The sequence below is a fragment of the Monopterus albus genome, unplaced genomic scaffold (genome assembly GCF_001952655.1).
Source record: "Monopterus albus unplaced genomic scaffold, M_albus_1.0 scaffold33.1, whole genome shotgun sequence".
NCBI lineage: Eukaryota > Metazoa > Chordata > Actinopteri > Synbranchiformes > Synbranchidae > Monopterus > Monopterus albus.
The window spans coordinates 907267-925834 of NW_018127913.1; the positions used below are offsets into that span (position 1 = coordinate 907267).

Genomic DNA, 18568 nt, shown 5'->3' on the forward strand with positions numbered 1-18568 from the left:
CGACGACAGGGCCGTGGGGTTTCCGGGTGTGGACGGTCTGTGTTCTTGGGCTGGTAAGGAGGAGTTTCATCACACTGGTAGGATTATTGCATTGGATCTGAATGAACACGAGCTCCAACGCGCGCCAACACATGCTAGCATAAAACTCTAAGGGTGCACCCAGGTAGACTGTGGGGTTGAAACATTATTTGTTGTATTTGTTGCATAAAACTGTGACCTGTGTTTTGTTTCTTTTAGTTAATACACAAAGTTAAACTGCATTTGGAGTGTGTTTTTCATTTATATACTGTGAAACAGTCTCTGGAAAAATTATCCGTAAATTACAGGTACCGGATGTACATATTCTGGTTATTTAATTTAATGTCATTTCTGGGGTCTCTCTAATTGGTGTTTTAAGGGTGAGAACCATACTGAACCCTAGACAAAGTTGTTATACATTGGAATGTCCCTTTGCCAATTTGTGTTATTTGAGCTTGGAGGGGTATATACTAACTAGTCGCTTCCTTGCTACAACGAGCCGGGTGGCAAAAGGGTTACATATACATTTATGGCAATTTCACCAAAAACTAAAACATCTTGAGCTTCATAAACACAGATGTTAAGACGGAAGTGGATTGCATACAATTGTACAGGTGTACTGTTCTCCCTGTGCCTGCGTGGGTTCTTTCTGGGTACTCCAGCTTCCACCCACAGTCCACAGACATGTAGCTTAGGTTGACTGGTGACTCTAAATTGTTCATACGAATGAGTGTGTGTGATTGTCTGTCTCTAAGTGTCAGCCCTGTGATAGACTGGTGACCTGTCCAGGGTGCACCCCGCCTCATGCCCAGTGTCAGCTGGGACTGGCTCCAGCCCCCTGTGACCCTCCTTAGGATAAGCGATATAGATAATGGATGAATGAATGTACAGGTGCACCTAATAAAGTGGCCAGTGAGTGTATATAGTTCCATTTTTATGAATCTATGTAATTTCCTAAAACAGCTGCACGCTGAGGTTGTAAGAAAACTATACTCCAACAGGAGTAAATAAGCATTTGTCAGGGACAATTTTCAGCCGAGAGCTGATACACAATTAGTGTGCTAGTGAGTATTTCTGGGAGCAGATTGTTGGGTCAAAATAAACTACAGTGCCCAAGTTCATGGTAATGAAGGAAGATGTTAAGTGGCTGTTTTACCCTCAACTTCTTCTACAAACACAAACCTCACTCATTCAATCAGAGCTGTATTGAGACAGTGGCGCTGCCCATGCAGACAGATCCAGTCACATATATTGTACTAAACATCACTTCCATTGCACTCAGTACCAACAATCTGGATTTATGCAATGACACAATATCATGTGAGATTCTCCCATATAATCAGTGACCCACGAACTAGGCTGATCAAAGCCACCCTGCTTATGTTGCCATGAGTTTTCTTTCCCTTCTTTCTTTTTTTTTCAGCCTCATCGTTGATCCTGTTGCAGCTTTTAGATAATGCTAATAGATCACAGGCCAACGGGACGGAGCAGGATAATGGAGCTTTCATTGCAGCCTGATTAACTTGGCTGTAGGGTTCCACCTCACCCCTTTCGGCATGATGGCCCTAATTAATTACGATTGCTCCCCAAAATGTGCAAATGGAACGATAAACGAAGGACCAACTAATTAACTGCAACCATTTCTACTAATCATTAGTTAACATCCCGTTTTGTCATCATTACACTGATGCATGTGCAAGGGCAGATAAAACAGGTCAGCCCTTTTTTCTGCCCCCCCATAAACCCTGACAGCCATATTTTCTTCCCCTATAAAAAGACTAACAAGTAATTAAAGTGTAGGCTGAAGTAAGGTTCGGAAAGTTCTTTCACTTAAATATTCCACTGTAGGCCAGCTGTCACCATTTTTCTAAAGAAATTGCTGAAATCATCTCGTCCAGCCGAGTGAGATTTTGTTTCTCTCCTGTCAACAGCAGTAAGAAATAAAGCAAAAAGAAAGACAAAATACTGCAAAACTACTCCGAGACAGGCTATCAGCACTCAGCATCTTCTCTACCACAGAGTGTTCCAAGTCATTTATTTCTGTGACTTTTTGCCAGCAAACAAATCAGTGTCAGTGAAATGCTGCTGTTTTTCTTCATGGCTATGTGATGCAGCTCTTTCAGAGGATGCTGAGACGCACTGTTCATACTCGGGCCTTTGAATTTATGTGCTGTTTCCAGATGCTGAGAAATCGACAGGGCTCAATGATGAACAGGCAACATCAACTCCACTGCCAATCAAAAAGTTAATAGTCTGTCCATCGAGGAAGGGAAATGACCCCCCGGGCTTCAGTCTGCACACCTCTAGGATGTGCGTCAACTCAAATCCAACTCCTTTTGACTTTGCCTCCATGCATACAGAACATTAGTGTATTGTGTCAGCTGGCTCTTCATGTCTCTGTCAATTCTAATTCTCTCATTCAAACCTTACCCATGGATAAATTCTTTGAATAACTATTGTAGCCATCTGGAACACCTGAAACTGATGTTCCTGATGTTGTTAGAGCAAAAGGTTACAGAGCATAGTCACATGCTCTGTGTGTTTTTTTCTTTTAGCAGTGGGTCTGTGTATTGGTTTTTGCTTTCTGCACACCTTCATATGTGCATTTCTCAGCTGAAAGCTTAAGGCAGCTTTTGTCAATGCAAAATTGGAAGGTAATCCTGTTATAACCTCACTGGGGTTATATGTGCTACCGGGTGATTAAAATTACCTCCAAATATTCCAAAGGAGCCGTTATTTATTGGTGCATGAAAGACACAAAGGAGAGAGCTTATTGCTAATAATCAAAAACGCTTTAGAGAACACTATGTATGGTAATGAAAAAAACTGTCGATTGCCCGTTAAAAAGGCCTGATTTACTAAAACTTTTATGAAGACAGTAAATTCCATGTCTTATTTTCTTGATCCTTCCCAAGAAGGAACATGGGGAAATCAATAGCTCTCCAACCTGGCCCTGAATTTTGTCAACCTCTAATTATTATCTGGCTTGTGGCGATGATCAGCAAGTAATTGCAGCTACTGGGCTTCTGATGCCAGCGACAGGTCCAATACAAAATGTCTACATGCAAAGCACTTACCTGGCTTAGTAAAATCTATACAGGAAGGTCACAGTCACTGTAGAAATTCTGCTTGCAAAACTAATGCTTTGGATTTAGTTAAAATGTGCAAAATGCATCATTTTGTTGAATTGCATTGTTTAATCACCAAAGACATGAATTAGTTTTTTTTTTCAGTGCCTGTTGCATTCTCTGTTTTTATGCCCCAAGAGTATATTTTTGCTTCATGGATCTCATCCAGTGTGTCCATTGTTATATGGTTTCTGTGGTCATTGAAATTGATGCAGTTCATTTACAACCAAACAAAAGAGCAGTGTGCAAAAATGGACCCATCCTGTAGTATTGATATTTCACAGGCTGCATTATGAAGCTCTATAATCCCCTTTGACAGAAAGTTAAGTGATGGAATTCATTTCAGTGGCCCCAGCTTAATCATAAACAAAAAGCATTTTGATGTATCTCCTCATTGCCAGAATGCAATTATAACCAGTGAACATGAAATTTAAGCTCAGGCAGATGTTGCACTGAGTCCTTTGTAATTATCTTGGTATGTTTATGCTCTTGTGTTTTATAACCCTTTACTGCAGGGCTCTCCAGTACCTTTTTGCAAAATACAGTAGCATATTGTATATTTACTTTATCTCATTACAGATATGTGCCAGCAATCTGCAGCTATCCCTGCTGCCTGCCATTTAACAACCCTGTCTTTTATCATTAGAGCAATGTTGCTAATTTTCTACTCACCTAATAGAGTACCATAGTAGTGAGTCCTAAAACTCAAAACTGAGGCAACATTTTTTTCAGTTCTTGTTTCCTTGTGGTACAGTTCAATGGTTTTTTGAACGAGTTTTTTTTTTTTTTGGTTAGCTGCTTGAAATAAGGTCTGTGGTTACCACAAGTACAATACATGTTTTGTTCTATGACATAAAATACAACGGTAAATAGCCGACTTGTGATTTTTTTGCTTTTGAGTGTCTTAAAAAAAGGTGGTTGCCAACAAGTGGCTAAATGAAACTACAGAGGGATGTTAAACGCCATCACCGAGACTCAGCTACTCACTAGCCTACCTTTACAGCCTAGCTATTTTTAAACTTGCACACTTGCAAACTATTCTAACTGACACAGCCATGCTCACTAGCTAGATCAGGTCACGCTAAGAAGAAAAGATTTTCTAGAAGTTGAAAGCCGTGCTGTGAACGTATTTGGGCTTGAAAAATTATAAAAGTGATGATCACTTGTGAAGATTATCTTGCTGAACCACACATGTAAGTGTCATAAACTGTTGCTTGTCACAGAGCTTATTTTCTGCAATAATCCATAACCTTGTGGAAAAATCCCATTGGCTTTTTGTCAAGGGAACCAGGTTGATGCTAACTTCTGGACTGGCCTACAAAAATTTGTCATCCCTACAGCACTCTATTCACCTCTATTTGCAGCCCAGTAATGAAATATACCCATGATTTACATCTAGTGCCAACATTCAGGCTAATATAGATTGCACTGTTCCCTATACTGTATAATGAGGATAAAGTAGTTTGGCATTACTTGACAGTGTTTTTATAATGACCACTGTAACTAGGGCATCAGTATTTGTCATTATTCTACATATATAGTAACACTAGACAGTTGTCGTGGTCCGAACAACCTGGTAACAATGGTTTAGCTTAACACTGTGTGCCATATGTTGACCAGGTCTTGTTGCATTAGATTTGTTTAGGACAGTTTATTGTAAAAATTACAATGGGGTGATTATGTAAGGAATGGTTATGGTTAGGCAACTAAAACACTTAGGGTTAAGGAAATGTTGTGTTTGTAGTCAATAAAAAGCAAATTAATTGTACAGTGCGTAAAAGTCCACCATGGACTTCATCTATTATCTATACTGCTTATCCTAACGAGAGTCATGGGGGAGCTGTAGCCAATCCCAACTGACACTGGGCGAGAGGCAAGGTCCACCCTGGACAGGTCGCCAGTCTATCACAGGGCTGACACTTAGAGACAGACAACCACACACACCCATGCCCCCTCCTATGGGTAGTTTAGACTCTCCAATCAACCTAAGCTGCATGTCTTTGGACTGTGGGAGGAAGCTATAGTACCCAGAGAGAACCCATGCAGGCACGGGGAGAACATGCAAACTCACATAGAAAGGCAACTGGTTGGCCAGGGCTTGAACCTAGAGCCTTGTTGCTGTGAGGTGGCATTGCTGACCACTGCATCACCATGCCGCTGGTTGTGGACTGCAGAATTGTTCAATATGTACATAACTCCAAGGGATATCAAGATGGTACAACTATTCAGAAAATTACTGCATTATATCCTTTAGCCTTTTTAAGAATAAAAAAATAGAAGTATATAACAGAGGTTGTCTCCATATGACACTTGATGACTGGTCATTTATGTTTATGACTTTACAACTAGAAAGTTTCCTACTTACGTTTGCCTTACTTAAAGTAGCCATGAGTTTTCTCTCAAACTCAGTATGTCTGATTTACCAGATCCCAGGATCATGATTCCTGGATCTTAACATGAACTTGCTGCAACACTAATCACACAATTACTAACATGTTTACAGTGTGCTTAAAACTATTAAAAAATTGTGCATATACTGTACTGGCTTCTCTAAAATTTCAGAAATAAATGAAATGTATTCCATGTAACCCACAGTAAATATATTTAAATCACCTTTTTGTGCAGTGGTGGTTGTGTGTTCTGTTTTGATCACTGATTAGTGATCAGTTTTACCATTCTTACTTACTGTAACAATACATACAACACATATTATTCACCAAAATAAACATTAATGGAAAACAGAAACAAGGTAAACACGTCTTATTAAGGGAAATGATGACCCGTCTATGGAACATCCTGTAGTCTGATGTCACTGACAGGGCCTCACACTGACACAAGTATCAGAGGGGTGGGTGGGGGATGGAGGGTGACAAATAATAGGGGAATTGGAAATATTAGGGAAATTAATGATTCTGCCAGTATGTAAATGGAAATTAAAGGACAAGCAGTGCTCCAGGCTCTTTGGCCCAAACCGCCTCCATTTGTTTGGATAGGGACTGACATACACATGCGCACACACTTGTGATGCATATTGAGGCTGTGGTGCGCATCTATATGGCCATAAAAGAAAATAAATCCACAGAGCCCTGGACCAGATCAAATCAATCGGCCATAATGGCAGGGCTGATCATTATGTGCTGCTTTTGTTTGTTTAAATGAAGAGTGAGTGTGTCTGCCATATTGAGTTGGATTAGCCAGTGGAAAACTGTTGCCTGCAGCTTCCAACACTGAATGAGGGCTAAACACGTCAGTCTCTACAGTAAAACACCACAAAAGCCTATTTAGAAATCAATGTCAAACTTTCATTAGTAAGGTCAACAATGTAGATATATTGTCTAATCGCTACAGGTCAACAAGACATGAGAGGAGGTGAAATGAGAGATGTAGCTTCCCAGGGGTTCCAGTGCAGCAGTAAAGATTAAAGATTAAAGCTAAATTCAATCCTCTGTATGAGCCGTTAAGTTTGGACGAAATATAGACATATCTGAAAAATTAGGAAACATCTGGCAATTTGTGGTTTCATTAGAAAGAAACAGACAAATCCAGCAGGCAGGCTGACTGACAGTCTGAGTCAGCAAGGCCTGTGTGCTGTCTTCTGATGATGAACGTTCAACTGCAGAAACTGATTGAGGACCTCACTCAAAGAGTTGGTCACGCTGTCATGGACACACTAATTCTGTTTCTGCTGTTTTGGTTAAAAAAGCACTAATGAGAATATCGGTCAATTGGACATGAGAGCAGCTTAGTGGTTGAGCTGGGGGGTGGCCTGCGGTGGGCCTGGCCACACCGCATAGCACCACATTTAGGGGTATGCTTTTTAAAAGTGCAGAATGTAACACTAGAGACAACAGCCACTTTTTATACAATTGAAAGCTTCAGCAGGTCCAACCTATACCACCCATATGGTCATTTGTCATTTCCTCTTGTACAACCCACAGGGGCATCTCATTAAATAGCCATGGAGAAAAAAAATAGAAAACAATTGTGGATGAAATCTTGGCAGAGAAGAAAAAATCAACACAGCTTACACATCTTGCAGCACAAGCTGGAGGTGAGTTGGAAGTAAAGAAACGAGGAGGCTAGTGCAAGTTAGCCCTCAACATCTGGCAGGATTTAAAAAAAATTTCATTGGCTGTTGTGGGTGTCCAAGTGTTTTTTTTTTTTTGCAGCAAAATAGCAGGAATTTCATAAAGCACAGTGAATCTTAATGCAACAGGTGTAGCAGCAACAGTTAGCATATCTGGTTCACTGAAATTAACTTTTGTCTGAATTCTAACCCAAAATGTTGTTGAAATAAAGTAGATGAACAATGAGTGCTTTTAATTATTTTTTTTTTAAAGCCTGCCAGATGTCTGTAAACTGTGATGCTAATATCTGTTAGATGACAGTAAGAGAACAGAAAAACCAAACTGCAAAGAGCAAAGATTCAGGTGCAAGCTACAAAAATATGGAAAGGAGCTAATAATATTTTTAATGAATAATAATAATAATAATACAGTGTGCTGTATTTCTCATATTGTCAGAACATCCACAAACTATCAGGGGCTTATTTTCATTATGCAGAAAGGACTGAGCAGGACTGTAGTTTCTGTGCCACATCAGAATGAATACTGGACCCTCATATGCCACTAATGCCTGACTTCACCACTGGGGCAGATGTATGATGCCAAAGATTGCCTAAAGTCATGTTTTAAGGAGACTGTCTTCTCTGTAGTTGACCATTGCACAAACTGGGTATTTACTATTTGTGTGTTTATTGTAGCCAGGATGCCAAAGGTCTTCTAACCTTGAGGAAGAACCTATCTATACCCAAAACAAGACCAAACCCTGACCACTGCACAACCTGAACTGCATGTTTATTATTGTTAAGAAATGTCCTGTCACATCCAAAAACCTTAAATTTAATTATTAAGCTAGTTAAAGCTTCTTAAAATTACATCTATTACTCATATTTTAATGAAAAACCTCATGTGAAATGTGATGTCATAAATCCTCCTTGTGTATTTACATTTTAATCCCAGATTTAAGGTGAGCAGAGAAACTTCCCACCTTCAGCAGATGAATATAAAAATAGTGTTTTGTACAGTCAGAACAAGTGAAGCAACTATAAGTAAAATACAGCGTCAGGGACTTTAATACAACTTTTACTTCACCTGGAGAAGAAGAATGCAGTTTGTTAACAAGATTTTTTTAAAATTCAGTTCACACAAAATCAAAAACCGAGCAAAAAGCTGAGGACATCAATACAAGAACTATAATGTAACGTACAACAAAAGGTAAAAACATAAAATAATAAATATAAAAACTGTGCAAAAAAAGTTTTCATTTTGCAATGCTAACTGCACAACAGATCAACAACTGTACAATGTAATGTATACACAGAACTACAGTGTCTTACAGAGAAAGATAACAGCACAAAGGTGACTTTAGCTTTAACAGAACAATCAGCAAATGAGAAAGTTAGTAAGTAACCTAGTTGTCCTACAGTAGTCCTAGTCTTTCAGTCTTTTAAAAGAAGATAAAAGGTCAAGAGATAATTAGGGTGAGAAGAGTTTTGTATAAGCTTTTATCCTGTTTTCTGTAACTTAGTAGTTTAGAATTCAGTAAGGGATGGTAGCTCCTGGCCCATCATTTTTGAAGCAGTTTGCACAGCTTTGTGAGGATACCCGCTCAATGAAAGTGTATTATACTTCCTGTGGCATGGTAAACCTTTTTAGCAGTCTTAAAAAATTACTTTAACTCTTGGTAAAATGAATAAAATAAATGTATATGAATGCATCAGGGAATGAGAAAATAAGCACAAACGTAATAATAACAATAATTATGCTACATTAGTAATATTATTGTAATAGTGTGTCTTATATCTCTGCCAGTGGGTGCAGTTTTATGCCCTTCATATTTTGAACTGTTTACAAAACACTTGGATGCCCTTGGCTTCAACCCCATTGCTGAAGTGAAACTCCTCTGATCATCTCTCATCATATCCAACCACCCAGGGCATTAAAATGACAGAGTGTTAATTAATCCATCTTGCTGGTTAATTGAAATGATGTATGATAGTCATTTGTTTTCTTTGATCCCTGAGCTATTAGCACTGTGTAACTGTATGACTAATTAGTATGAGAACACTTTTGAAATAATTGGCTGTAATTAATCTGTCAGCAGCAGGAAAAAATGACTGGGTCTGGCATTATGACAAATAACAGTGTTGATATAATTATGTAATGATCAAGACCACTCAGTCTAACGAACCCCCCGCATCTTCGATTTGGTGTAAATCCAGTTAATTCAGGTTTATTTGCTTCTCTTTACCATTTCTTTACCTTGTTCTGCCAGCCAGACATTTTATCTTTCACTGTGTGTACTGGATGAGCAGCTGAAATGATGCTATCTGACTCCCTTCATGTTTTTTTTTCAATGGTTTCTATGGTAACCGTGTCAAGTGATTGAGGTCAGAGGTCAAACTGACCAATAGTGAGTAAATTACATTTCTCTGAATGATTCCCCCTGAGCTGCTATTGAAATCGAGCTCCAGTCCTCTGATGGATACATGTTGTCATTCACAGTTTAGAAGGTAGGAGGGAAAAGTACAAACATGACACCTGGGGGACTCACGCTGCTCAGATAAAGAGCTACTAGATGAATAAACATACAAACACATCTGTAGTAGGTAGAGCTGTGACTTTAAATGGCACAGTAATTTGCATGACTTGGCCATAATTTCAGCCATATGTTTTAGTTTTGGTATAAGTATTTTATCAGAATTTTAAACAAAAAATTGCTGAATAAATTGAAAGAGCTCATAATATAGAGGTCAGGTTCATGTGTCTCCACTGCAGATTGTTCATTAAGACCAAACTAAGACCACCAAATAACAAAAACACTAACTTTCCTCCCCTACAAATACCAGGCCTGAAGGTCATTGGTTTGTCTAAACCAAAGCTCACTCAATCCCTCAGCCAGAGTTCAAGTGCTGACACTCGTCCGCCTCTTCCTCCTTCTTCCCCGAGCCCTTAGAGGCCAGGCCAACGCTAGAGTGTCAGATGAACAACAGAGGAAAGAAGGAGATAAAAACACAAATGATTGTGATTTATTGCTTATTGTGTATCACACAGTGAAGCAGCAGTGGAAAAAAACAGATAGAAAGAAAATCCATTGCAAATTGAATTGTCTTTGTTTGAACCAGGTCCGCTTCAAAAAAAATACAAATTCTATGACAGTGGCCATAAATGACAATGGCACAATAATCTACAGCGACCTGTCTGAGAGGCTGATAAGCCATCACTAAGGGGGCTGATCGATACTAACTATTCATTTCTGAAATTATCTCCACATTGATCCAGGGACAAGTGCCAGCAAGGCAGGGGCACACTGGCCTTAATTCAATAATTATATAAAGGGTTACAAGCTCATCCTCCCAACCAATAAAGCCTGTCAGCAACACCAGGCACAGTGAAACCCCATAATCCATCAGCACATTGGCCCCTGACCTCTGGGCTTGGAGGCTTTTCTGTGCAGCCTCTATAGAAGTTGCTTACAAAAGGGCACAATTGCTGGATATAGCTCAGTGGGGAGAGGTGAGAAACTAGATCTGTGGAGTTGATGTGATGATGCGGTGTCAGCTGACTTGTTACTTGGCCTGCTTATTGCATGGACCTCTGCTTGTAACACTGGGAAGAGGAAAACGTACTTCTGAGGTGTCCTTCACCCAGCAACCTTCAGTTTGGATCCATGGTTTGTTTTATTATCAAACTGGGTGACTCTTCAGGGACACGCCTCTTTGCTCTTAACCCCACTTTGTGGTTTAGGCTGGTAAGACCTGGGTATTTTTACATATAAAGCTTGCCGGATGAAGCTTTAAGATCACTTGCAGTAATCTGTGGAATTATCAAAATGAAATGAATATTCAAGCCACCTGCCATGGCTCAAGATGTATCACTCACATGCAAAATAATAAGAAACATGCCATCTGTCTGTATCACAAAGAATTTTTGCACGATTAGGGATGTATATACCACTTAAAAATCCAAAGCCTAGATAATACTTCATTTTGTTTTGGATGATACCTCGTTCACGCAAAAATGTACATACAGTAGATAATATTTGGACCTACAGTATTTATGTTTGATGGTTATAATATTTTAATAAGCTGTCTATGACTATATGCACATAATGTTTACAGTTCAAGCTCTAAAAACTCGATATGACTAAAACTGCGGAACACTTTCAAACCATGGCAAAGAACCTACAGTATGTCCCTGGTTATCTTAATAGACTGATTGATCTGCTATTGAAGAGGCACGTTCCTCTGAGCATCCGCGAGACAGCCCGGCTCCAATCAGACAGGCATGTGTTATCAAACTGGGAAGTCCTCCAAGCTGTCAGTAGACTGGTTCTCACAGAGGGAAGTAGGTTTCAGAGATTTAGTCCAGACTACAGACATATAAGAGTCAGGGTTTCAGTGCTGGATGATGGATTATGCACTGAAATGTAACCTTGTCATTGTGAACCACACTGTGTTACCTGGCTCAATGTCACAGTTTCCAATAGTCTCTGATTTCAAACACTTTATCTAACCTATGATACGGCAAGTTCATGAAAACTTTAACGTGTTCATCGCTATCAACAGTGTCGGGCAAGTTATTAGAAATGTTTATCAATTACTCATTAGATATTATTAATTGAAAAAGTAATGACTTTTTCAACCGCAACAGTAGGAAACAAGTCCTCCAACCTATATGACCCATATACTGTATGTCATTTGTCCCTTCTCTCTCATAAGACCCATAAGACCATCTCCTGAAATAACACTAATACACTGGCAAGCAGAATTATAAGAACTCCGCTAACATTAACAGCAACTTAAGTCACATTGGCAAGTTTTACAGGCTTTTGTCATCATGGAAACAGTTATTTAAATGACAGCAAGTGTAGTGCAGAGCGAATTAAGAAGGAGATCGACAAGTCATTAGAAGTTTTCAAGTCATTAGAAGTAATAGTTTGCTGATAAATCCTGCCGTTCCCTACAGAAAACAATGGATCTTAATTGTCCTTTTGGAACTGTTTGAAGCTACATGAGTCACGTGACCTGCTACCATGTTTGACTCCTCAGGGTCACAACTCTTCTGTCTTAAGGGCTCTGGTGCAGTGGAACTGATAATAAACATACCATTACGATAATGAAACCATCAGAGTTTCATTCCGTCTAGCCACATAAATTCCCTTGTTAAGTTTAGGAACAAAAACTATTCCCAGGGTGTCAAATATTGACGATATGTCAAGTAGCTTTTGCATGTCACACAAATGCCAAAGTCTACCTTTGGCACCCGTGTGAGACACACAGGGTTTTCAAAAGAGTGCAGTGTTTGATGCCATGAGCAAGAGGCCTGGTTGTGCATTGTGGTATATGAAGGGGAAAAATCTGCATCAAGAGATGGTTGGGGGTGGGTGGATGGGTCCAACAAACACCTGACTTTCTCACAGGAGAGCGGATTTTTGTGTACTGACACAAGCGGGCGCTGTTCTGTAAAGAAAACCCAGAGCGTTTTATATAACACCAAAGGCACCTTTTAGTGTCAGTATAAGAAGCAAAAGGTACTTGACAAAGCCTCAGGATTTGACACCCTGGCAATGGGAATGTGTTGAAACTACTTAAAAACATGTCACACACTGGAGTTAAACCCTGATTGCCTTTGAGAAAGCTCTATGTGTTATGTACCTAGCCATCCACCAGAGTCTCCCCCTAATATGGCTCCTTATACTTTGCTCATGTCAGAATTACTACCATCACTAGAAGTCACTAAACTATAACATTTAACTTGTAATAACCTGGTGGCACAAAGGACAGTCATTCTTTTTTTTTGTTTGTTTGTTTTTTTTTACAGGACAGTTTTAAAGTAAGATATAGTTACACAACTTGTTACTTTACTTTATTTACTCATTACAGCTTTGAAAAAAGTGTCTTCAAACAGCTCCAAACTTTCCACACCCACATGTTGCATATCTTGTGTTTAACCCATTAAGATATAGAACTTTTGACACTGTAGTTTAACGAGACGTTAGTCCGTACTTTGGATAGATATACTGACCATCAGCAGCTGGCCTTAACATTAGCCCTAGTAACTATATGCAAGCAGTGCAGAATTTTGTCCTCACAGTGAAGCCACTCTCAACAAAAGCAGAGATTTATAAATATTTGTTTACCAATGACAAATGTTATCCAGCCAGCTAAGAACATCATCCAGAGTAAAACCACACTGTTGTGTTCATCTGTTTTCTGAATGAAAACCATAACTTGCCTTTAGACCTGTGGTACATACAGTATATTAGCTCCACTGTGAGGACATACTTCAGATATGTCCTCAGATAACACTTCAAATAACACTTCAAATAAAATATGCAATTTGTCTAGCAACACAAGGCAGCTCCAAAGTAAGACCAAACAATTATAAACAATCCCAACAACACATTCACAAACAATAGCCATAAACAGACACTTCTACAGCCCCCACTTACATAATTATCACGGTCTATGGATACAGATCTGACATAGCAACACCCTGATTTTTATTTAATAACAATATGGACTGATGAACATTTCAGCCTGTTCTTTACAAAGTAAAAAAAAAAAATTACTAAATCATCTGTTGGAGGGCAGACGAGAGAAATCGAAGAAGATACTTTTTACCAGTCTGCACAGGTATTTTATTGTGGGCTAACTGGAAGGAGGAATCCAAAGTTTAATCTTTGAACAAGTAGACATTTGTTAATGTAGCCTAGATCTGTGTTTAAAGGACAGACTACTAAACCAGGCAGTACTACAATACAGCATTACTTCTGTATGACTGACTTAAAAATGTTTTCGGCACTGAAAACATATTTTTTTAAACAAGCTTTCTATGCTTAATCTCTCTAGACTCCTCTTGGCTTTCTATTTTATTGTAACTTTATTCTAGCTTTTCTGAGGGGTGTCAGCCTGGACAGGAATTATGCTATAGATCGATGAATGTATATGCCTGTCATATGTCTACTTGATTTTTTCTCTCTCTAATACCAACAGATCTAAGCCTGCTAAGGAAAAGGATACACTGCTGTCATGTCTTACAGATTCTGTGTAAGGAGCCTATGACAGACTTGCATCGATCATGACCCCCCAAGTATTGGTAACAGGAAATTTGTCAATTACATCGCTGTGAATTATGACAGGAGGAAGCTGACTGTCTGATGGATGACTAAAAGCTGTTTCTAAAACACTCTGGTCCCCACAACTTAACATTTTTGTCCAGTTTTCTGGAAAGTTTTATCTTTAAAATGTTGTTAATTTCTCCACAAGCACAGCACACATCTAATTTATGGGTTTTAATTAAGTCTGTGGCTATCTAGCTAACTACATGTGTTGTAACTATAGACTTATTATTAGTAAGCCTGCTGAAAAGCACCCTTTCCTGGCTGATTCGCCATCCCTACTTTCATGTTTGAAAATTTCAAACTCTACTCTTTCATTGCACAAACCAAACTTCTTCACAGTGGACCACAACACATATCAAGACAATGTGTTGTACTTTTGATTTGTCTGAAACAGAGAGCAGGAGAGTTACAACCAGCATGTCTGAACCGACAAAGAAACAAAGGTGCTTTGCTCAAAGAGCAGCAGTACAGAGACGTGAAGGTACTGCTCATCCTATATGATAGACAATATAAGGACAGAAAGAGAAAAATTAAGAAATAATTGATCATTTATTGTACAGATAACTTTAAACATAAGAAGAAATGCTGATGTGAACCACTTTCATCATGCGTTTTGCTTCATATTGCAGTTGTTATTCACAGACATGTGACATCCTTTGTAAGTTTCTTCTGTTATCTCCACACATTGGAGCATTGGAGTCCTCTCTAAGGGCTGAAGATTACCCTTAATGTGTATTCTAAGTGCAGTTGTAATTGCATTAGTGATCATTTTAGATACAGCGACTAAATAGCTCTTTTTACAAAGAGGATGTAATAAATATTGAAAGGACACACTGAGGCTTTATCCACCATTTTACTTAATTGCTTCAGACTGTGTGACAATGGCGGGTTACTGGACTGTGGCGGACGAGCATTTCAGCACAAGACAAACAGAGGATGTATCTATTATCTGAGCCGCATGGAGGTCGTTGACCTACGGCAAGCGGAGGACCGGAGACGTTAGAGATCACGTGCAATTTAATCTTCTCACAAAATTAAAGGAGGAGAACGGAAAGAGGCAGCGTCACAAAAGGGGCCAAAAGAATGGACGGTTGTCTCGGACAGGCCTGTCCCCCAAAGGATCCCGGCCATTTTCTTCTCAAGCCACTCAAAGCCATTGCGCTTGTGCCTGATTCCACTGACTCCTCTGACACTTGTATTAATGGTATTTTGGCCTGGGACTGTAGATACTGAAAAGTGATTGTGTAGAAGCAGCTGTGTCTCTCTTGCTCCTTCTTTCTCTTACTCTCATACTTTACTAATGTCTCTTTTACTGACTCCTCTATCTTGTCTCAGCCTTTTTCTCTCTGTCCCTACTCCTTTCCACATAGACACACACACACACACACACCTTCTCTAGTCTCTGTCCATTCTTTCAGTCATTACTGGTCAGTCTCAGCACTCGACAACTGTTGTGCTTGCCGGGCTGGTGTCATCACAAGTGGAATTAACCATTTTCCCAATGGCTGATTGCAAGAAGCCCAACTCATTCCAACACTCCTATCCACTCCATCAACATCCTCTGACAGAGGGAAACCCTACTGGCTTCTATTAAAATCATGATCTAAATGTTTACCCGTGTGTGAAAAAAAGAACAAAAAAAAAGAACATGAGGGTGACATTAGAAACGGCTCTCATAGCTAGAGAAAAGAACTCTCCTTCAAGGATAAAATAAATATATAAAGAAACATTATTCTGAGTCACTCACAAGCTCACTGAGTATCTTTTGATAAGTTATGACTAGGGAGCAGAGCTTTAATGTTAATCCCAGTTAAATAACATGAAATCAGTCATCTTCAGGTGCAAGCGAGAGGCACGAGGCGAATGATAGCAACTATTAAATTTGTCTTTATCTGAAGGGATAACATGCAAAACTAACCACTGGCCACCTCAAATAAACACAGCTTACTATGTAAGATGATGGATGTAATTCTTTGCAGAAAAAAATCATAATCGCAGGGGGATTACAGCTAAAATCTTGTATTTAGGCCTTCAGTGGGAGCAATCTGTTGACTGATCTGCCTGGTACATTCCTTGAGACGTTTGTGGAAGATCATGAAGTTGCACAATTAATACAATACAAATCTGCTTTTTTAAAATTCCTTTGCAGATTATAAGATTTGCAGAGATTTGATCTGACTCCCTACTATCAATGACATTAAGGTCAAAATTAGAATGTGAAATAGTCACTACCACCTGGATCAGGTTCCTCTTTTTTCACATCAAGTGCTTTTGGCATAGTTGTAAACCTTGTATAGTCCAGCACCAGAGAGAGAAAGAGAGAGAAACAGGAATACAAGGGTCTCTCAGTTAATGTATCATCATCTGAGTGGGTTTGGATTGGAGTTATTAGAGTATTTCACTTCATTGCATGACCTCCTGTTCCTCCTCAGATCATGAATCCTATTCATTACCCAGTCCTTCTGGAGTGCCCGCCTTTATAATATTACTCAATTTATATTCTGAAGCAGGCTCCTGGGAGAGCGATCAGCGCTCCGAAACAGCAACCCCCCACTATAACCCAATCACAATATTTAAAGGGCAGCAAAGAGCTTTATAATGTGCGTTGTAGATAACCATTTAAAGTGGATTGCTTTGGTTTAATATGACCTTAACAGGCTGGCAGTCACATGTGAAGAATGAATAAGCTAATAGGAGAAACGACAGGGAGAAAGAATGAAATCAAAAAGCAGAATATGAGAGATTTGTTTCAATGTTAGCTGGCCTCTTGACGGCTGCTGAGAGGAGCATGATAGAGAATCACAAGCATGTGAATGAAACAGGACAGGCGATGAATGAAGCTACTGCTTGCATTTCTCTTTTTCCCTCTTCCCAGAGTATGAACTGCTTTATCATGATATAAGACAAGACAGGTATAAATGACACATTTACATTCTCCCATCAAAGAGAAACTTCTCTCAGTCTCAATGAAAACAGCTGTGGATTTGGGTTTTCACTGTGTTTTCTGCGGGGGAAAGGTAGGTACAAGATTATATAGTGGCAACACTGAATGTTTGTTCAGCTAAATCATGAAAAATATCATGCTGGGAACTTTTGCTCTGTTTAATCTAATGTTTGTATTTTAAATGTTTCATAGCATGCCTATAACAAGACAATTAATAAAATGTGTATGTTATAAATCACTTTGCTTGATCACAGATCAGCTGACATGAACAGAGACAAATGTCATCTCTTACTTGTTAAATACTGAAATAGATCAATAGTTGACTCTTTATTTGGCTATATACAGCTGCAAACATTTACAAGGTACAGTTACTGTAAGTAAAACTTTGATAAACTTGTACTTGACTTGAGTATTTCCATTCGAAGCTCCTTCACTACATTTCAAAGGAAATATTGTATTTTTACTCCACTACATTTTACATATATGTACAGTGGGTATGGAAAGTATTCAGACCCCCTTAAAATGTTCACTCTTTGTTATATTGCAGCCATATGCTAAAATCATTTAAGTTCATTTTTTTCCTCATTAATGTACACACAGCACCCCATATTGACAGAAAAACACAGAATTTTTGACATTTTTGCAGATTTATTAAAAAAGAAAAACTGAAATATCACATGGTCATAAGTATTCAGACCCTTCGCTGTGACACTCATATATTTAACTTAGGTACTGTCCATTTCTTCTGATCATCCCTGAGATGGTTCTACACCTTCATTTGAGTCCAGCGGTGTTTGATTATACTGATTGGACGTGATTAGAAAAGCCACACACCTGTCTATATAAGACCCTACAGCTCACACTGCATGTCAGAGCAAATGAGAATCATGAGGTCAAAGGAACTGCCTGAAGAGCTCACAGACAGAATTGTGGCAAGGCACAGATCTGGCCAAGGTTACAAAAAAAAATTCTGCTGCACTTAAGGTTCCTAAGAGCACAGTCGCCTCCATAATCCTTAAATGGAAGACGTTTGGGACGACCAGAACCCTTCCTAGAGCTGGCCGTCCGGCCAAACTCAGCTATCGGGGGAGAAGAGCCTTGGTGAGAGAGGTACAGAAGAACCCAAAGATGACTGTGGCTGAGCTCCAGAGATACAGTCAGGAGATGAGAGAAAGTTGTAGAAAGTCAACCATCACTGCAGCCCCCCACCAGTCGGGGCTTTATGGCAGAGTGGCCCGACGAAAGCCTCTCCTCAGTGCAAGACACATGAAAGCCCGCATGAAGTTTGCTA

General features: G+C 39.3%; 1 long non-coding RNA gene across 1 annotated transcript in view; it reads left to right on the forward strand.

Moving 5' to 3' along the window:
- The first annotated feature begins 7091 nt into the window (after positions 1–7091).
- The window catches only part of LOC109958548 (uncharacterized), a 12747-nt gene continuing 1270 nt past the window's right edge, over positions 7092–18568 (forward strand). The window contains exon 1 of the long non-coding RNA XR_002274697.1: positions 7092–7197. This is a non-coding gene — a long non-coding RNA (uncharacterized LOC109958548). The remainder of the gene's footprint in view (positions 7198–18568) is intronic.